This window comes from Cebus imitator, unplaced genomic scaffold (assembly GCF_001604975.1).
Source record: "Cebus imitator isolate Cc_AM_T3 unplaced genomic scaffold, Cebus_imitator-1.0 Scaffold225, whole genome shotgun sequence".
NCBI lineage: Eukaryota > Metazoa > Chordata > Mammalia > Primates > Cebidae > Cebus > Cebus imitator.
The window spans coordinates 244,443-266,817 of NW_016107540.1; the positions used below are offsets into that span (position 1 = coordinate 244,443).

At 39.3% G+C, this 22,375-nt stretch overlaps 1 long non-coding RNA gene and 1 other non-coding gene across 3 annotated transcripts in view; both read right to left on the reverse strand.

Annotated features, from left to right (window-relative positions):
* Positions 1-7,219: 7,219 nt before the first annotated feature.
* Positions 7,220-7,323, reverse strand: LOC119466761. The gene has a single exon (XR_005195223.1). It is a non-coding gene; the product is annotated as a small nucleolar RNA U13 (small nucleolar RNA).
* A 12,823-nt stretch (positions 7,324-20,146) lies between these two features.
* Positions 20,147-22,375, reverse strand: part of LOC108281380 — a 28,394-nt gene continuing 26,165 nt past the window's right edge. Inside the window, exons 2-3 of one of the 2 annotated variants that reach the window (XR_005195220.1) lie at positions 21,980-22,051; positions 20,147-20,622 (exon numbers count right to left, since the gene is read on the reverse strand). This is a non-coding gene — a long non-coding RNA (uncharacterized LOC108281380). Of the gene's footprint in view, positions 21,102-21,979; positions 22,052-22,375 lie in introns of both variants that reach the window. The other variant, XR_001815965.1, reaches the window with a different exon arrangement.

A 22,375-nucleotide genomic window follows, 5' to 3' on the forward strand; every position in this document is an offset into this window, starting at 1 on the left:
TAAAATAAGCTGGAAAAGAAATTAAGACTATTATTTATACAATTGAGCTCCTTCAATCAGCTTGATGAACACTAGTAATGGGGCCCTGTGTATGGCGTTTTAATGCATTTTTAAAAAGACATCTGGAAACTTCTACTTATATTCCACTTCACTAGCAACATATGGAGACTCAAATGAAAAGGAACAGGAAGAGAAGGATCTCACAATTTATATGATCCACTGGGTTGCTAGTTCGCCAGTACTTTCAGCACTGGAGCGTGTCACAGAAACACTGGAATGGGCTCAGCAACACAAACTGTGACAAAGTTAAGAAATGAAGACATGGCCGGGCGTGGTGGCTCACGCCTGTAATCCAAGCACTTTGGAGGCCAGGGAGGGCGGATCACCTGAGGTCGGGAGTTCAAGACCAGCCTGACTAAATATGGTGAAACCTCGTCTATTGAAAAAAAAAAAGAAAAGAAAAAAAAAGAAATGAAGACGCTGATGAAAATATCAGTGCTGGGCAGCCGTATTATTTGTGTTGGAAGGTGTGGCAGCACCTATGATGATTTGTGTGACTGATGAAAATAGCTGAAGGGTGTGACATTATAAGCATTCTCTCATTGTACACACATGCACACAGTGGACACAGAGGAAAGAATTATCTTAAATGTATGGTAACTCACTTGTGTGAAAGGAAAGTACCAAACTCAATTATCAGATGAAATAAACAAAAACACCAAAGTGAGTATGGTTAACAGTGTTCAATGTTAACTGAGCTCTTTGCTCCTGGAAAGCAGAAGCAAAGGTTAAGAAATTTTCCCACCCTCTTGTCTTCTGAGAAATGGCTAACCTAAAAAGACCTCACTATATTTTGACGTAAGACTTGCCTTCATCATCTGAAGACTCACTCAATTATCTGTCTCCACAAAATCCTAGATGTTCTTTCTTTCTGAGAGATTCCTTATTAATGAACGTTTTCTCTATTACAGTAGTCTTAATCAAGTCATCTCCTTAACTATCTGGTACATTTTTGACAACAGAAAAGCGGAGGATTTAATGAAAATCTGAATGTTTTTCTGTATAACGAATGAGCCGAGTCATATGCAAAAAGCAACCCAAATTATTTAAGATATCTTAAGTAAAAGTTCCAAAAGAATACAATTCAAAGGCAGCATTTACATGTTGGTGAGCTGGACGATTAAGTGAAAGACGTTCAAAAACATAATGTAAAAGGAAAGAGAGATGATACTGCATGAGAAAAGTGGGATGAGTGGGATGGAACATCTATCGGGAAGCTTCGATATCTACATAAATAGGAGTTCTGTGGGAAGAGCCATCGGGGTAGAGAACAAACAAAACTCAAGCAATTGATTGTTAAAACATTTCAAGAACTGAGGAAAGACAGACTTTTAGATCCAAAGGCTTATCAAGTGCCCAGGTGAAATATGTCGGAAGAAAAAAGATTCACACTTGAAGCCGTCCTAGTGAAATATCCATATTTCAAGAAAGAATGCTAAAATCTTTCCAAGTAGAAAATCTTGAAAAGGTTACTTATAAAGCAGCAATGCACAGAGTGGCACCCGATATTTTAAAGCTTAATGTCATCAAATAATAATGATAGCTAACCTATTTAGCACGGTCTTTGTTCTAGCTTCTTTGTACATGTTTCCCTTTGAATTTTCTTAACAACTCAGTGAGGTAGGTATTTATTATTAGCCTCGTTTTTCAGGGAAGGAAGTTTAGACACAAAGATGTTAAATCACTTGCCCACAGACACACAGCTGGTAAGTGGTAGGAAAAGATTCAGGTTCAGAAAGCCTGATTCCAAAGTCTATGTTTTGGACTGGCTTGAGGAAAATGCGTTTATGTAGGTGAAACTGTAATTCAAATGTGAAGACAAAATAAATATATTTTGGGATATGCCAAGACTCAGGCATTTTGCTAGATGAAATTTCACAGGAAGCACATGTAGACACAGAGAAACGGTCCAGGACTGAGCCCTGTGTGAAAGTTGAGAGGTTGAGCCAATGACTAGCCACGGAGACTCAAGGACAGTGGCCAGAATGGAGAGAGTGCACAGCTCCAGACATTACGTGAAGAAAGTGTTCCAGGAAAAAAGGAATGATGCCAATATCAAACACACCTATCAGGCTGAATGTGAGGGGAATTAAAATGCAACCACTGGATCTGTGATGTTGAGATCCTTGGAGAAGCTGGTAGACCTGACTAGAGTGGATTCATGAAGGGGAAGAGAGGCCTGGGGTGAGCAGGGTGACCTCTCCCTGACGGCAAGTCCATCTGGACTCATACATGGCAAAGACAGCCACTTCCAACTTGATAAAAGGTCTTAACTTAAATTACAAATTTTAAGCTATTAGACAAAAGTATGTAAAGATGTATTAATATCTTACAGTGGGACTTTCTTAAGCAAAGCCTGAAATTAAGAAGTTGAACTACATAAAAAGCGAAAACAATGTAAACAAAGGTAAAACGGCAACAATATACAGGTGAAAGTATTTGCCATCAGTAAAGCAGGAAAAGTACTTCAATTTTCATCAAAAGGTGAATAAATGAATATAAAAACTTCTAATAAGTTGAAAAATAAGTTAAAGTTGAAAACCTAATCTAAAAAAGATGAAATAAAAATAAGTAATACAAATATTCAAAACATAAAAAGAAAACATTTGTACATTGGAAAGCATGGGAATGCAAAATAATACAATTGATACTATTTTGTTCATTAGTTCAGAAAAAAGTTTAAAAAAACTTTAAATATGCTAAATTGAGATGAGGTAGCAAAATAGATTACTCTCATACACTATTGGTGGGAATGTAGGTTGATATAAATTTTTTGGAGCCAGTTTGGAAGTCTTTGTCAAAATTTAATTGATAATTTAAATTTTATAATTTAGTCCAGCACACATCATTGCTTCTGTGTAAAGTGAAGCATGCACAGAAATAATTGTTGCAATATTATTTATAATAGTAAAAAAACAACTAGAAGCAAATGTAATACCAATATATGGCTGCACAGTTAAATTCACTGTGATGTTGGAATACTATGCAACTTTAAAGAAAAATGATATAAATTGCATTGGAAACATGAAATGACCAAGCAAGTGTTAAAGATGAAAAAGCCAGTTATAGTATAACTTATTGATCAAATTTGATTTTAAAAAGAGGAGATGTAACCAGCTGTATAATCTGATTTGTGTCCACCTAAAATTTAGATGCTGAAACCTAATTTCTAATGCAACAATATCAAGAGGTGGGGCCTTTGGGGGATGAGTAGGTCTTAAGGACATTGTCCTCAAGAATAGGATTAGTGACCTTGTAAATGAGGCCCAAGAACTCCTTCCACCACATGAAGACACAGCTATTAGGGACTATACCTGAAGCGGAGAGCTCTCACCTGACACAGATCTGCTGGGCCATGATCTTGGACTTTCCAACCTCCAGAATCATGGACAATAAATTCCATTGTTTATAAGTTACCCACTCTAAAGCACCTTGTTATAGCAGTCTGAATTCGACTATGACAGTAGCCCAGTAATGATATATAAAAGAAGAATGTCTATAAATCTGCATGAAAAATGTAACCTGTAGTGACCTCTGAGAAGAAACAGTGGATCATCATCTCATTTTACTCATAAGTTCCTTGAATCACTTGATGTTTTTTAATAAGTAACACTGTATTTTAAACGTTTAAAAGAAGAATTTTTTTAATTTTAAAAAGATAAAAATAAAAGAATAATTATATTCTTTACATTACAGAATATACCAAAACCAGTTCTACATGGCCACAAGAGACAGATTTAGCAGTGAAACCTAAAAGATCTAAAGCGTTTCTCACAATTAGAAAGATCACTATATAGACAAAGCACCTGAAAAATCACTGACTAGAGTACTTGCCTTTTCATTCAATGTGTATGTTTGCATAAACTCTGCATGCATATTTTAATATTTGCATATAAAATTAGACACACATGGCAAATATGTTAACAGGGCCTATTTTCTGAATGACATTTTTTTACTTTACATGTGTTTCTGTAAAGTTTCTTTTTTTTTCAAAGAACAGTAATTGTGTTTAACAATAATGTAAAACATTGAATTAATTTGATATGATTGCTATGTAAGGTCTAACAATCTGGTGTTGGACCACAGCCTGCATATAAGGAAGTGTGTCTTGTTCAGCCGGCCCAAGGGCAGAAGAAAGGATGCAGCAGCACAGAAAGAATAGATTTTCCTTTTACTCATGTTTGCTTTGGCATTATTAGATCCAATAATGAGAACCTGGACTAGGAGATTGGATATTGACTATTTGCATTCTTTGTATTTAGCGGCTGTAGAAGGTGAATTGGGGAGGGAACTGTGTTTGGTCATCAACTTCACATAGCCCAGTAAGTGGATTTTTAGATTCTGAACACTCTCCCTTGAACTGCTTGACTTTTCTGCCTTGGAATTGCATCTGTCCCATGAAGGAGTAGGGTATTGCCCTTTGCATCTGACCAACCATCCAGCTCCTGGGGAGAGGCAAAGTTACTGCTAAGCCATGTGAATCATAAGCATTTTCTTTGGTGAGTCTGTTTTGGGAAACTCTGCAAGTGGAAGAAAACCCGGCTCCAAGTTCATCGTATCCCTGGCTTTTTCTGACTGTGATTCTTTTGTTTAATAGGAAACAAGTGAATCTTGACCCTTCCATGGAGCAGACACGTGGCAGGTACTTCAGACTCAGTGTTGCGCACCCCAGCAGGAGTGCAGGGAAGTCAGCAATAACTTAATTATAATTCTATCTGATAACAGGTGCAATGCAGAAGTGTGTCATGGACTGTACTCTGTTCCCCCAAAATTCATGTGTTGAAGCCTTAAACTCTAATGCCTCAGCATGTGACTGTATTTGGAGACTGGGTCTTTAAAGAGGTAAAGTTTAAGTGGTGCTACTAGGAGGGGACTTAATCCAATCCGATTGGTGTCCTCATAAAAAGAGTTGATATGGACATGCAGAGAGACACCAGGGATGCTCTCATGCAGAGAAAAGACCGTTAGGAGGCTAAGGAAAGTAGCCTTAGGAGAAATCCAACCTGCTGATATCTTTGGACTTCCAGCCTCTAGAGCCGGGGTCCTTTCTGTATGTGAGTTGCCCCATCTGTAGCACTTTCTTATGGCAGCCCTAGCAAGTCAATACAAAGTTCAAGGAGCTCTTAGACGGAGCGAGGACTGCTTTCCACAGGGAGACTGATCTGAAGAATGACTGGTGGTAACCTGGAGGGGTCCTGTGAATGCAGTCCAGGGAAAGACCCCTAAGACAAGGGAGAAGCTATTTAAAGATTTAAACAGGGCATTCCTGTGATCTCTGAAATTTTTGTAAGTAAATCTAGCTAAAACATGGTAACCAGTAAGGATCTTGGGTCAATAAAGGAGACTGCGAAGGAGTACGCTTGGCATCAGGAAACGCAAGAAGTGTGTGGCTTACAGAGAACCAGAAACTCGAGTGGGCAGCAAGGCACCTTGAGATCGAGGTGTTAGCTAGATGTTGGAGAGCTTGGTAACTCGGACTAGAGCTTCTAATGCAAGTCCAGAGTTTAAACCAAATTCAAATGGCCCAAGGCGGGAACGGGAGTAAGGACCCAGATGTTCTATTATTCACCAGCCCTTTTGAGAAGCTTCGGTGTGAAAGCCAGATGGAGTTTGAACAGTCACTGGTTGTTTGGAGGGAGACATGTGTAGCTTTGAAGTCCTCGAATACTGTGCAATGGTTTTCAGGGGGTAGCAGCAGCAACATCACCTGGAAATTTGTTGAAATGAAAATTCTTAGGCCCCGCCCCAGACCTACTGATCAGAACCTCTGGGTACCGGGCCTAAAGAACCCCTGCTCTATTTCAGGTTTGCAGAGATAGGCTGACTATAGTCAGAAAAGCCTTCATCCCTGATGGAGCTTCCTTCCCAATATTTAATGCCTTTAGTTCATTTACTGCTGTTTAATAAAGGGAAATATGCACAGTGCACTCATACCGCCATCCATACAACAAACAGTATTTGGTGAGTCTAAGAAAGGTGAGGCTTCTTGCCATACTTGTTTTGGAAAGTTCCTGTCTTCAGTTATACATTCAAAGAAGTTTGATTTTTTTTTTTTTTTTTGGTGTGTTTCTTCTTCTTTATCCATATTATCTTTTCTAATCCTCCTTGCATTGACTTAATATAACATTTGTTATGTGCACTCGCTTTATTTGAGGAGTTTTATTTTTTTGCTTTTATAACCTCTCTGTCCCTCTTACGTACAGTATTTTCCCCCTTAAATAATTATGTAAAACTTCTTTCAATTTTAAGCTCTGAAACACTCATCTCCTTTATGTTAACATCCATACGCTCTTCATCTTTTTATACCCTTTATTAATTCATAGTTTTGGAAATTCTGGCATTAACCATTTACGCCTTACATGGCTTTACTTTTTATTTATTTGTGTTTGTTGTATCTCTGAATTCGGCAATGTCTTCTTTACCCACATTATACTTCATCACCATCAGAACACGTGACGGATGGTGAAGGATACAGAGAGGCTCATGTCTGTGTGTCAGTGCAGAGCTTCGTGTGTAATCAGAGACAGTGCCTTTTAGCCGTTCTTATCATGAGGCCGTGCTACCAATGGCATCTCACCAGACTGTGCTCTGCATGGGAGTTCATTGTTAATTGACTCATTCACTCTTTCAAATCCTACTCTTTTTGATTGCATGACCTGGATTTTGTTTAGCTTTATAGGTCTCATGTGCAAAAAGACACCCCCCTTTTGTTCTTTCCTTTCTCAGCAAGAACGATGAAATAACCATAATCTTTTTCTTGCGTATTCAAAATACTCTGCCTGAAAACACACTAAAATTCTAGAAAGCTTTATAATAATTTAAATTACAATGGCACCATTTTTTTTTTTCCTGCTTGTCATTATCTTCCTGGGCCTTGTCACTTCCATGGCAACACATACTGTATGTTACTTTGTGTTTAAAAATTATTTATGCTGAGCCATAAACTAGTTTTTTATGAATATTCAACAATGCCTTCCAAGTGGTGAAATGTTCTGAGCCTTGTCTTAAATCCTTCCCACGCACAACTTTTAAAATAATGCTTTGAAGTGCAGTGCTGATCATGTTTGAGCATTCCTCTGCTCAAACCCCATCAGTGGCTCCCCACTGTTGATCAAGGAACGCCTATACCCCTTGGTCTGACTTCTGCCTCCTTTTTTCACAACAGATGGGTAATGCGCCAACATCATAACAGGGTTTGAGGAAGGCACTTCTCACACATGAGCGTGAAAACCCAATCATCGCGCTTATAAACTACAAAAGGATCAGACTTCTTCTTCCTTGATAATCTTGTCTCAGCCTGCCTTTACTGTCTTTCCATCTTGCATCCGACCTCCTAATATACATCTGAGAATGCCTCGTCTATAAACTGCGGATGGCTTATTACCACTGTCATCAACAATGAAGACTCTATTATGTCACAAAACAGAAGTATGAAAATAAGAGGGCAATGACTTTACTTTCTCTGCATTTCTCTGGGTGTTCCCCAGTGGTCCAGGGATGGCTGTTTCCCTTCAAATAGTCACCTACCCAAGGGGCAGGATAGAGAAAATCCCCACCTTATGTCTGTTACCACGAATGAGACAAACCTTCTCTGAGCCTTCCAGGAAACTTTCCTTGGTATCTATTAGGCAGAGTGTGTTTCACACAGACCACACACCTAGGCTGGCGAAGGAGACATTCAGAATCAGCTGAGGCTGATGAGTAAGCAACTCCTGGTTCTGCGGGGATTCCAGCTTTCCACAAAGGACATGAATGCTCAGAGGAAGATGAAGAAAACCAGAGTTTAGTTGCTGAAGAAGGGAGGAGATGGCTTCTGTGTAGACAACCGTGTTGTTCAACTAATGAACAGCTTAGTTGACATGAAAGACACAGTTGGTTGCCTACACCCTCGTTCTCAGACTACGGTCAGGCGCAGTGACATATGCCTGTAGTCCCAGCACTTTGGGAGGCTGAGGTGAGCCCATCACTTGAGCCCAAGAGTCCAAGACCATCCTGGACAACATAAAAAAAAATCCCCATCTCAACAAAAAATACAAAAGTTAGCCAGGTGGGGTGGTGCACACCTGTGGTCCCAGGTACCCAACAGGCTGAGGTGAAAGGATCACTTGAGCTGGGAGGTCGAGGCTGCAGTGGGGCATGAGGGCACACTGCACTCCAGCCTGAGCAGTGCAGCAAGACCCAGTCTCAAAAATAAATAAATAAATAAATACCAAAAGTAAGACGAAGAAGCATGTATTTCTTTGTCACTACAGTTGCAATCCTGGGAGAAGAAATTATACTTACCCCTGGAAAAACCTGTATAATCTATACTTTATCTATTTCTTTTTAAAATCAGCTCCCTACACTAGGCCTGAGATGCTTAAAGCCACTTATCTCACCTAGAGTCCTTCTGACCTCCTTTGGTTAATGTCAGCCTCTTTCATGGAATTCCACGTCCTGCAAGTTTCTGAGGCAGAGCTTATTTGTGACTCATGGGTCCTAGGAAACTTCTCCTCTGGATGCTTTCCAGTGAGCAGACAGCATTCAGGCCCTCCATGGAAGGAACAGGGCTGGGCCATTCCTTCCGCCGGCTTCGGAATCAATTAGCAGCTGAAGACTCCATGACAGTTATTATGCAGCAGCTCCTGGACATATCCACCTGTATGCTCACCTGTATTGTTGTTTCATACAATTTCTTTTCCCTGGATTGCAACTGTTTCCATTCTCCCCTCCTTAAATCCAAGTGTGTATCTGATTTGTGTAATCAAATCAAAAATCTAATATTTTCTTCCTCAAATTTTTACATGATAAAATATAAAAAAGTGGTGATTTTTAGGGGATCAATGAAGTTGGAATTTTTTTGGTCACCGATTAAATAAAAATATAGGTATAACAAATTTGCACAGAATTATTTTTTATTTTCTTTGAAGTAAATCAATTACAAGTTTATTCTTATAGACAGATGTTTGTCTTTAAAGCTGTTCATTTATATATGTAGAGGTATTAATTTACTAAATGCACGAATGAGAAAAAATATACAAATTTATACATTTTTGATAAAATAACTGAATTATTTTTAATAGATACATCTCTAAAAGTGTCTTATTCTTTTGAGATGTTAGAATTCAGTCATAAAACCAACAATCTAGGGAATCACTCACATAGAGGAAATGTGATACTAGCCAAATAAACCCCTTGCATTATTTACAAGATCCATTAATTATTTACCCACTAGTTTAATTGATTTGAACTATAACCAGGAATAAAACATAAGGGTTTTTTGCAGTAGGTTTAGGGCTTGAAGAATTTAATCTCATGAGTACAATAAATGAACTTGTTTTCCATATTATTCCATCTCCAGTAAGCATAGCTTGGGAGGAATTTCTATATTAACTCTGTCAGTGCTCATATTATTTAAAATGGCATGTAAAAGACATATGATCAAAGTTAAAATTATTTTATGATATCATTGAATAAGTAAAAACAAAACTATTCACTAATCTGAATAAGACTGAATACAATATCTAGTTATTCTCTTTTACTGGATACGCTTTATTTTTCAATGTAATTGTGTTATTTGTTTACTTGTTTGATTTTTGCTCTTTAGAGCCTGCCTAATAAGTGGTGTATTTCTTGCCAACACGTTTAACTTTGACAAAGTAGGTACCATACACAACATTTTTAAATGCTATCTTTAAATATTGATAATACTTCCAGGTAAGAGACAAAATGTATATATTTTATGTTTCTAAATAAAGTATGTTTCTCCTTGTAAAAAGTTATTTTATTGGGTAGTTAATGACTAATATATAATATCAAATATTGTAACTTTTTGCAAATTTTATTTTATCAATAAATGAAGAAATTGATATATACTTTTGTTTTCCTCTCAAATCTTATCTCCCTAACATGACACCAGTAAAACCAAATGATCCAGTAGTCATTTCTAATGATTTATATGAAATTCACATATTTGAATTGGTCCTGGGAATGAATTTATAGTCTGTGATGACTTTTAATCCAGAAAGACTCGATTCACAAGCTCCCTGCCACTCTAGGAAGGTTCTTGTTTTAGTTTGCACTATGAGGAAGTGCCCTGCAATCTCCCACTAATCGATCAACCTGAACCTGGCTTGCCACTACTCATATAATACAACCCAGGGAGTCTTCTGGGGCCAGAAAACCAATTTGCTTCTCTGTGAATCTGTACAATGTTTGGAACTCATCTGTGTTCACAGTGAAACTTCTTGACTGACAAGGTATTCTGACACATCCCCCAAACACATTGCACACACACAATCTGATAAATGGGGGAAAATATTATAAAGTTGTGGTAAATACACTAATGGCCTAACTTGGTAGGAGAAGACATCAGCAATTTAAAATTTTAGCAAGAATTTTTTATTTGCTATTGCTGTATAAGTGGAGGAAGCTTCCTTCATCTTAATTATTTTTCAAAATGTAGCCTCTGACAAGGTCAATCTTTGGCAGATGTCCTCTATAAAGAAAAATGGTTATGGTATGTTCTCCCAGAACAGTGCTTCCTGTTGGGGAACCTTGATAACAAAGGTGCTCAAGTGGAATATCAGGGCATTTTCCTGCTTGCCACTGAGAAACACCAGTCCAGCAGCTTCTGCAGCTGTCAGTCCTCTTCCCTCCTCTTTGCAAAGAGGTGGTTTTCATCATGGTCCATATGTCTACCTCCCAGGGACATCAAGCATCTTCTTTGGCCTTAAGTGATATTATAGCTTCCATTTACAAAGATCATGCAGGTTTACAGTCTCAGCTGAGATTCTTCACATTTGCGTATTCTTGTGGCATTTGGAGTGGGATATGTTTAGATCTAGGTCATATTTAAGATCCATCTGAAAACTTTCCCACTGTTAGTGGACAAATGCTGCACCTCACGAGATTCCCAGGAGCCCACATGATCACGGCAAAAACTGTGGCTGGAAATTCCAGTTATAATTCTTCCCAGTTGCCAGTAAAGGCTGAAGACTTGTTCTGATTCTTCTGATTATCCTCCCACCGCCTCTGATGGGCTGTGAGTTATTGTGATGTTGCCTCAACCCTGAGGTTGGAGTGCCCGGATACTGCAGCACGTATATGAAATATGGAAATTAAAGGTGTCCTCCTTTTAGCTAGGCTGGAGATGTCTGGTAGGCTGAATGTCATGAGTAGGAGGTTCCACTATGTGTTCTTGCAGCACCATATACTTCTCTTTTGTAGCATTACGATTTATGGCACTATTAAATTACGGTCTCCATAATAAATCTGTGAGCCTTATGAAGGCAGAGAATGTTCAGTTTGCTCACCATAGCTTCTTTAGTACCTAGACACGCTCCACTGAATGAATGAATGTGTGCATGGTATGAATGAAGGAATGATTTAGTAGTTCGATGTCTTATATTTTAGAGACTATGGTATTCGTATATGCACATTTTCAAACCAGTAACTTAAGTCCTGAAATATTCCCCACTTAGGCAGTTATATTTTAATTATTTGATTACTAATCTGAATACATTTGGTTTATAATAACTCAATTGCGGATAACTTAGAATGTTAATAATTATATTAAATTTTCTTAAATATCAGACCTTGTGAACTACTTAATAAATCGGGAGTATATAAATTCCAGGGGTTACTGGATTGCTTTCAGACTACTTCATTTAGGCCAACTTATTTAGTAAATTATTTTATTTTGCCCCCTCCTTTACACTAATACAGATTAACGTCTTTATATTTTAACTTCTGTTTGGCCCCTTCTGTCAAATGTGACACACTGTAAAATACTAGTATAATCCACCAGATTTATCAAAGGATAGTTGATAGCTTTCAAATGAACACATCTTTTGTAATTTTTAAGAAAGAGTAGTCCAGGCGTGGTGGCTCACGCCTATAATCCCAGCAGTTTGGGAGGCTGAGGCGGGCGGATCATGAGGTCAAGATATCAAGACCATCCTGGCCAACATGGTGAAACCCCGTCTCTACTCAAAATACAAAAATTAGCTGGGCATGGTGGCACGCGCCTGTGGTCCCAGCTACTCGGGAGGCTGAGGCAGAAGAATCGCTTGAACCCGGGAGACGGAGGTTGCAGTGAGTGGAGATTGCACCATTGCACTCCAGCCTGGTGACAGAGCAAGAGTCCCTCTCAAAAAACAAACAAACAAAAAAAAAGAGTAATAGCATTTTATACGCACTAAGGCACCATAGCCATTGAAAAAACAATATTCTTCCTAGGATCACTGATATAATAGCACATCCCTTTTCAGTTACTGAGATTTTTGTAATCATATCTTACATCCTTGATTATATAAAAACTCAAATGCTGTTAGCTGAATAAAAAATTATATATTGTTGACATTTCTCCAAGGCAAGGAATAATTTAAAATTATCAATCTTTTTTCAAAAATAGCAATGCAAATGGAGAAAAAGTAAATATGGCCCTGAATACAGGACAGGTGAAATCATGTCATTACTTGTTTCATAATCAAATGGCTGTGGAAGAAAAAAAAAAAAAAAAACACCAAACACTCCTCACTAGCTAATATGATTAAACTGAGATAAAGCAGAGACATGAGCATCAACAAAATTTCTTCTGACCCAGCAATAAATAAACAGAACACAGACGTACAAAATGCTTACGGATACTTTGCACAAGAGGTTAGAGGAGAAGTGGCGGCTGTTTAAGTGTAGAAAAGGGAGAAGAGAAACGCAGAGAAACAGAGAGGAGGAGGGAAGAAGCAGGAGGGAGCCGAGGCGTCTGTACACAGGGGCACCCAGACGCCCCCACAACCCCGGAAGCACCTGCCAGCCCGTCAAACGGCTCAGGAAAAAGCAGAAATGAACGGCTTTTATGGAGCTGCTACTTCCAGGATATATAATGCATTGTGAGTAAGTAACTACTGGAATACAATCCTAGTTCATTCCAAAAGGTTAATTATCTATTTTTGTAGATACATGGAAAACAAGCCTAGTCAGTTCCCCCTTTTTATTAATTTTAATAATAAATTAAAATTAATTTGGACGTCTGGTTTAAAATATTAAGTAAATGAGCTTGAACCTTTTTCCTTAAAACTGTATTGACTCTGATATGCGAATGTCCCAGGAGGCAAATAATTCGTCACTTTCAAAACTATCGGTTCCATATTTCACTGGTAGTGGCAGGCAGAGACAGATACTCTGTATATACGAGTGAATCCCCCCCGCTTTTTTTTTTTTGAGACGGAGTCTTGCTCTTTCTCCAGGCTGGAGTGCAGTGGCGTGATCTCGGCTCACTGCAACCCCCGTCTCCCGGGTTCAAGCGCTTCCCCTGCCTCAGCCTCCCAAGGAGCTGAGACCACAGGCACGCGCCGCCATGCCTGGCTAATTTTTTGTATTTTAGTAGAGACGGAGTTTCACCACGGCCAGGGTGGTCTCGATCCCCTGACCTCATGATCCGCCCTGAATCCCTCTTTCTACGTGCGTTTCCCGCACAGGCCACGCCACCTTCTCTTTCCGTTGCTCCTAACCAGGCTCGGCTTGCACAGGAGCAGCCCTGACCGTGCAGAACTGAGTGCGGATCTCAAAGGGAGGAGGGGGGTTAACCTCGCATCTTCTTTAGGAGTCTTTCTTTCTCTCTCTCTCTCTCTCTCTATATATATATATATATATATATATATATATATATATATATATATATATATATATATATATATATATATATATATATATATATATATATATTTTTTTTTTTTAAAGTTGGGGTTTCACCATGATGGCCAGACTGGTCTTGAACTCCTGACCTCAGGTGATCCGCCCACCTCGGCCTCCCAAAGTGCTAGGATTACAGGCGTCAGCCACTGCGCCCAGCAGGAGTCTTTATTCACCACTGTTGCTCCTTTCGGCTTCTTAGCTGCCCGCTCTGTCATCTTTCTACCCCCGGGTTCAGGGAAAAGCTGTCAAAGTCTTCTAGACCCTTCTCTTTCATTTCCTAATCTTCCCTCGCTAACTCCATGCAGATATTCTTGTCCTCTCCAAAGAAGGGCAATTTAAACTGTGTTTTGGTCTCCAGCTCTAAACGTTGCATTCTTCCAGCCCTACTTAGTGATGTCTTTAAAAAGACAGGGTAACTAGGAAATAGGGGCCTTGCTGATGAAGAAGCCAAAGGACTCGCCCTTTGATAGGGGATGCCACTCTGAGTAGGCAGTGGAGCCACTTAAATGCAAACTACATGGGGTTGAGTAGCATGAAGTGACCAATATCGGGCTGATTTGACCTACGGTAACGAAGACTTCATAAGGTCAACTGAATACATATATTTTCCAAGAACAAGCTTAAACTGAAAATGAAGAGCTTATTGTCTGCACTAAGCCATGGAGGGGCCGATAGAATTTTGTCAGCTTTGATATACACAGAGCTGCCTTTAGGAACTTGAAGTGATCTCATTATCATTGCAATGTTTATCTTAGTTTTCCTCCTTGGTGAGATCTGTTAACAGAAAAACTGTACTCTAAAATATTTCAGAAAAGTTTATTTAAAACGTCTTTTAAATACACATATTTAAAATACAGCAGTTAGATTACAGTCTGATTTTATACATTTCAGGGAAGCAGCAGGATCGACAGGCAAGGAGGTAGGTCAGCATGTGGAATGTATACATTGGCTTGGCCTAAAAATGTCAGATGTCTTAAAGAAAAAGGTCACAAGTGGATTCAGAAATTCTTTAAATTTCAGCTGGTTAAAGGAGTAGGGCTCTCTCAAACGTGCTGTCAGCAGAAAGGAATCTCTAAGATTGGGATGCTATGTCAGAGTCAGCCACCAGGTGCTGGGTCGGAATGCCCTGTTTACCAGATTGATGGCCTGCAGGCAGGACTTAGCCTGCTCTGGCATCACCTTGCCTCTTGGTTATAATCTGACATCTTATTGTTACATGAAAGCCATTCTATTAGTCTTATAATATCTATTTTATATTAATTCTGCGCAGTTTTGTCTAAACTCCATAAGGAAAAGGGTATAATGAGCTGTGTCCAATCTCCCTTCCCATCATGGCTGGGAACCCAGTTTTTAAGGTTTCTTTGGGGTCCCTTTGTTCGAGAGGGAGCCCATTCAATGCGTAGGGAATAAGGGTTTTATTTGCAGCTCACAGGTCCTCCTGTCTTCTGCTGGTGCACAGTCCAGAGGACACAAGGCCCACTCAACCAGATGTCCCGACGACAGCCCACAAGGGTCAACACCCTTTGCTTTTTGTATTGGCCATATCCTTTGAGTTCTTTTCTGCTATTTTCATTCAATTTTCATCATAAGCTGTAACTTAGCAGGTAGAATTAGCCTTTAAAATTATTTAAAAATATGTTATTTAAAACACACACATTCTTTCTCAATGCATTTCAGTTTTTTCCTTATCACCGTAGAGTGATAATGAGCTCTAAACCATTTTCTTCACGGCCTTTGCTTCTGTCTAAAATCATCTTGCTTGTCTGTATTTACTTTTATTTGCAATACTCACTTGACTTAATTCTCGAATTCTCTGAAAGAAGGGACTTTTTGTCATATTCACAGCTAATTTTTTAGCATAGAGAACAGGATTCAACAAAAATGTATCAGTAGATCAGCAGGAGATTCATTGGCAAATACATTGACTCCACTAGGAAACCACGGGGAGATGAGTGTCCCCGGGTGGCTGGTAGACCTGCCTGTGGTCCTTCCACCAGTGTGCCTACCACAAACCCAGCCACTAAAAACCGGAAGGAGACTCACGCAACTCCCATGTGGAGTGGGGAAAAAGAGGAGCAAGATTGGGAAGAAAAATCCGTATATCCTGCTTTTGATTCAGCCATAAAGCCAGTGTAGAATTCAAGTAACTCTGATACGAAGCAAAAGTGGAAAAATTAAACAGCATGGAGCCCTTGAAAGAACCTGGGACAAAGGGCAGAGGAGAGGTGCCGATGAGAAGCCGAGCAGACGCTTTTGCAGGACAGAGGGGAGGAGTGAACTACGAGTGACTTTCTTGTAATTTAAAACAAATGAGTAAATACCAGACTTCAGGCAGAGCAAAGGCTTTGGACCCAGGGTCTAGGAAGGGTGCCTTCCATGCCTTGGAGCTTTGGTCGCCTATGGGGGATGCAGAGGACCAGATTAGAAAGGAGCCACTGAAGCTTGTCCACCTCTGGAGAGGACATGTTGTCAAGGCTAAAGGAACCAGCAGAGAAACTCTACCACCTCCTCCTGGCTCAGCAAAAGAAAATAAAGAGAAAGTAGCATTCCTTCTAATGATCTCAAGTCATATACTGGGAGAAGAATGCTCGGAGATTCTGCAAAGAGTGCACTGTTTGTTCTTAATGAAAAGAGTGGCAGCCCTCTTCCTGCTAATGCCAACTTACTCCACAGCACACTCAGAGATACAGCGTTGTCAGATATGGTGCTCATGTGACATCTTTGTTTTGCTTATTTTAGTTTTGTTTTTTCTTGAGATGGCGTCTCACTCTGTTGCCCAGGCTGGAGTGCAGTGGTGCAATCTCAGCCTCCACCTCCCGGGCTCAAGAGATTCTCCTGCCTCAGCCTTCTGAGTAGCTGGGACTACCAGCATGCGCCACCACCTCCTGCTCATTTTTATATTTTTAGCGGAGATGGGGTTTCATCATGTTGATTAACTCTCGCTTTTCTGATAACCTGATCCGGTGTGGTATGCCCATATTGCACTCTAAACTTTCCTCTTTTCTCTTCATCTGTGAACAAATAATTTAAACAGATGTCTAAATTCTCTCTGAGAGCACTAATCTAGACTTCCATCAAATAATATTCCTGAAAAAATAATATGTGTAGTCATTCATCTTACTGAGAACAAAGTTTAATAAATTTAAAATTAGTAAAGATATGTATGTTTAAAATTGTGGTATGCAGATAAACTTTTACAATTCTGATGAGTACTAGATAAATTATATGCCACGCTAACTAACACAAATGATTGGTATCCATAATTTTACACTCTCAAATGTTAGTTACATATCACCACAGAGCCCCAAATGAAACGGTGTTGAAATGTTTGAGCTAAGTAGCCATTAAAAAAAATTTAGTTGAAAAATGAAAGATAGATTCTACTCCAGCTGGGCGCGGTGGCTCACGCCTGTAATCCCAGCACTTTGGGAGGATGGGGTGGATCATGAGGTCAAGAGATTGAGACCATCCTGGCCAACATGGTGAAACCCCGTCTCTACTAAAAAAAATACAAAAATTAGCTGGGCATGGTGGTGTGTGCCTGTAATCCCAGCTACTCGGGAGGCTGAGGCAGGAGAATTGCTTGAACCCAGAAGGCGGAGATTGCAGTGAGCCGAGATTGCACCACTGCACTCTAGCCTGGCACCTGGTGACAGGGCAAAACTCTGTCTCAAAAAAAAAAAAAAAAAAAAAAGATTCTACTCCATACCCTGCTCCCTTTACTCTGCAAAGAAATCATTTCCAAGATTGGGACATTGTGCCGTGTAGACTGAGAGGCAGGAACTGCTGGGACTGAATGTACAAATGTGTGATACAGGTGTTTTAAAATGTATATTTAAAACACCTGAAAATGTTTCAGAGGCTTTGATGAAACAATTCTTCTCCCAGTAATTTTCTATAACTTTATGTATAAAATATATGGTTTGGCATTATTTGCAAGCAAAACAATGCTAACAACTTTAAATTATAGTCTGTAAATAAAATGGCATATACATGTATATGTATCAGGAGAGAGAAGGATATACTACTTTAAATATTTATTATCTCCTTTTCTCTGTGTTTCTACCATTTTCACTGTCAATATGAAGTGCACCTGCCCATCCAGGGATGATGGAGATGACACCCAAACAAATACGATTTTAAACGCTGCTGTCCTGTTCAAACCTGTATACTTGGTACATCTTGAACATAGAAGATCACACAGTGATGTCATGGAAATACATCTCTTAAAGTAATGTTTACTAACTGGTGAAAATGTTTATAGTGTACTGCTAATTTAAGACATAGATAGACACAAAACAAATTTATGCCGTAATAATTATTTTTAAAAGCTCACGCAGTAATGTAGAGAATATGCTGTTGGTATACCTGCAAGTACGCATGAGCATATACATGTAATATTCATGTACAAGGTATGTACAATAAATATTGTACACAAATGTATACATACCTCATTTATAGTATATGTACATATAAATTACATATGTATACATAAACACAAATGTATAACATGTATTTTATATGTGCATACGTAATACACATACATATTCATATACATACAATGGCAGTGAGATTAAAAATTAATCTAAGACATTAGAAAATTGAAGGTTCAAATTTTGTATTTTTTTATTTATGCATTGAACATATGGTATGATGTAATGTAAAAACAAAGCAAAATTCTGACTTTTGAAAAATAAAATCTTTTTGTGTTTCAGCAGCTGGGAGACCAAGCCTGCCTGTCTTCGAGACTGCTCCCCCCTGCAGCTCATGCTCATATAGAGAGAAGACAGGTGCTGTAAATCACGCTGACTTTATACCTCACTTTTCATTGCTCTGGGTTCAGCATTATTATTTCTACTGGAAACAACAGAGTTAAGGAAGTAACCGATAATTTTCCCCATAAAGGGGATCAAGGAAGTAATCAAAGGAAGTGACATTTCGATTGTTCCTTTAAAGAGAAGCATATTTTTGACACGTAAAATGTAAGCAAAAGTACATCTTGAGCGCTAATAACTGCATGGTTAAAAGCAAGGAGGCATACCTGTTTTTGGCATCTTTAATATCACAAAACACTAATAGTGGTAACATTTTTTGAAAAATCACTATGTGCCAGGCCCTGTAATGACTGATTCACTTCGGTTTTCACATAAATCCAGCCCCCAAACATGGCAGGAATATTTTTCTTCTTTTTAATCTCTCTTTACATCCCCTCCTGCATCCGGCTTTGGGAAAAGGAATAATCGCATTTCGTAAACTGCAGAAAATGTTAGGTAAGATGAAATGAGGAGAGACTTTTCAGTGGGGGCGATCAGTCTGTTTTTCCTTTCAAGGCTCTGGGAGGGGGGGATCAAAGGGAAGAACTCACAGATGGGAGGGAAGTTTTGATGAGGAAGCTCATGACTAAAAGCATAAGAATCATAGTTTTTTTTATACTGAAATTTCAGGTACATTTATTAACTACCACTTACAGTAAAAAGGCATTAATTGAACGCCCATGAAGTGCAAGGAATACTAACAAAATTCAACATGATCCTTGCTCACAGAGTTCTGCTGGTGGGGCAGTGTGCTGCGCTTTGTTTTGTGAATTACCTGTTCACATGCCTAGCTGGCTTACTGAATGAGGAGTTGATGCCTGCGCACAGAACAGTACAGAATGGCTTCTTGGGCATCGAGCACAGAGTCAAGACAAATTAAAACCTCTATTTGCAAAGAAATGAGCCGATACATATGTTCTGTATCCGACCAAGAAAAAAAAAAGAGAGCGAATATTTAGAAAGCGTCTCTGTAGCCGATGTAGTTTTTTTTGGTTTGTTTGTTTGCTTGCGACAGAGCTTTGCTCTGGTTGCCCAGGCTGAAGTGCAGTGGTGCCATCTCGGCTCACTGCAACCTCCGCCTCTCAGGTTCAAGTGATTCTCCTGCCTCAGCCTCTTGAGTAGTTGGGATTACAGGCGCCTGTAACCACCCCCAGCTAATTTTGTACTTCTAGAAGAGATGGGGTTTTACCATGTTGGCCAGGTTGATCTCAAATACCTGACCTCAGGTAATCCACCCCTCTCGGCCTCCTAAAAGTGTTGGGATTATGGGCATGAGCCACCGCGACTGATATAGTTTTAATGTCAGTTTTTGCATTGCATGCTCCATTACGGGAGTCTGTCCCAGATGAGTGACTGCTCGCCCAGGGCAGTTACAGAGGCTGCACTGCAAGGGCAACAGGAGTGAGGATGAGCCGCTCTGATCATTTATTTTGGTCACATGGAGGTGAGAGGAAGGAAATGTTGCAAGGGGGACCAAAATGTCGCTAATACAAAAATCCTTCTTTTTACTTGTCAGCTGAGATTCCACCTGCAGTGAGGTTTCGTTTTCATCCCACAAATGTTTGAGGGAGAAAAATTCCTGACAAGTCATATTAAGAATGTAATATATTTTATTAAATATTAGTATTTCATTAAAGAAAGAAATGAGAATGGCAAACATCACATGAGAAAGAAAATAGAGCTCAATGCAAATGAAAATTTGATCAAATGCATACAAATTAGACACATTTTAAAATATGTTAATTAAAATTACAGGCTTTATTCCCATTTCATGATTTACTATCCTGGAGTGCTGTTCACATGTAATGAAGGAGGTACTGTTAAACAAAAGGATTGAAAAATGAAATCCCGTTTAATCACAGGCTGTGGTCAGGATTGAATCACTTCGCTGCGGATTCCCGACTGCAGTACTTGGCAGCTATTATTCAGGGCCTCACGTCCATCCTTCACATCTTCCCACAACTCAGTTCTTTTGCTCATTGTTCTCTGCATTTCGACCGAAGCACCTCGTCATTCTTACATCTGAGTCATCAGCACAGAGCAGGGATTCCAGGTGAAGGTCAGCAGAAGTGTCCTGAAATGGAGCGTCATGTTCCTGCTTCATGACATTATGTCCGTACTGGAGCCCAAAAATGTATTAATTTCATCCTGGCTCAAGTCATCAGGCAAACTACTATGTACATCATCTGGCCTCCAATAAAATCACAACTTTTAAAACTTTGCAAAAAATTACATATCTGGCAAAAAATTTAATATATTAAAATTTACATACTCTCAAGTAATGACACGGTGGTGTTCCAGGCATTTGAAATCATATAGGTTAGCAAGGAAAATATTTTGTATATTAAATATATGACATATATCATTATATACTAAATCAAGAGTGTTATTGTTGCTGATGCAAAAATACTGTATATGATGAGTATATTAAACACGGTAAGTGCACATAAAGTTTTCCTTTTTCTTCCACAGTATAGACCTCGCTTTGAAGACTGGCAACATGGCAAGGGAGATCATTTTCCAAACTCTTGAAAATGTGTGAGGGATCATGACCTGTTACATCAATGGAACATGAAGAGAATGCAATTATATCACATCTGTACCAGCGAGCCTAATGGAAGAGGTGCCCATCCACTCTCTTTCCTCATCCAACAGCTGGATGGAAGGATACTAAGGCTTTAGGTGAAAACAACGTCCTGTGATGAGAGAGGCCTGAGCACCTCACAGGGCATGGAAGCCAGCTCCTCACCAGGAACACATGCAGTTGCCCTATGTGTGCAAGGCATTTATCTCCACTGTTGGACCTGAACTTCAGGGTAATTTTGTAATGGCAGTTAACTTTACCCTGGTAACAAAACAGAACACTGTCAAAGGAATGCTTTATGGTGCCAACCCACCACTGCCTTGAAATACAGCTTACTTTGCAGAGCTCTCCAGGGAAACAGCAGTAGTAGGATAAATGTGATCTTCACATATAGATAGATGGATAGATAGATACACACAGATAGATAGACAAACAGGTAGGTAGGTAGATGATAGATAGATAGATATTTTAAGCATCAGATTGGCTAATGCGGTTGTGGGACTGGCAAGTCCCACATCTGTAGGGTAGCCTGGCATCTGAGAACTGAGCAGGATTTCTGTGGTAAGGTCTTGAGGCAGAAATCCTTCTTCTTTGGAAACCGCAGCTTTTGATCTTAAGGTCTTTGACTGAATGAAGCTCACCCGTATTATCAAGGATGCTTTTTTTTTTTTTTTTTATTTACTTAAAGTCAATTGATTGTAACATCTGTAAAATACCTTCAGAGCAGCATTTGGATTAACGTTTGACAAAAGAACTTGACACCAAAATCTAGACAAGTTGACGCATGAAATTAACCATCTAACCCCCCCTCCCACCGGCTCACACTGAGGGCCAACTCCATCCTTACCTCTGTTTAAGTAGGAATGCACACCTGACCCTGGGTAAATCCAACTAGGGCCTTTGATTTACATCTTGTGACCTAAAGGGAAAAATCTATATTGTACCCAAAGTATTTTTTGCAGTAATTTTCACTTGGGAAATATGAAAGCCGGGTAAACAACTAGGAAGGCAAAAGGCAGAAGACTTTGTAACTTTAAGCTAGGGTCAAGACAATCAAACTTATGTACAAATCAGCATCATGAGGAAGCAGCAAATAAAAGATGTTCAACTGCTGAACAGGGCCTGGCTTCAGACAGCGTCAGAGATGACGTAAGGTAAAAATGGAGACACCAGGAGAAAGGATGAGGATGCTGTCTCAATGCTAATTGAAATCTATCAGAATTGAAGGTTTATTTTCTTTTTT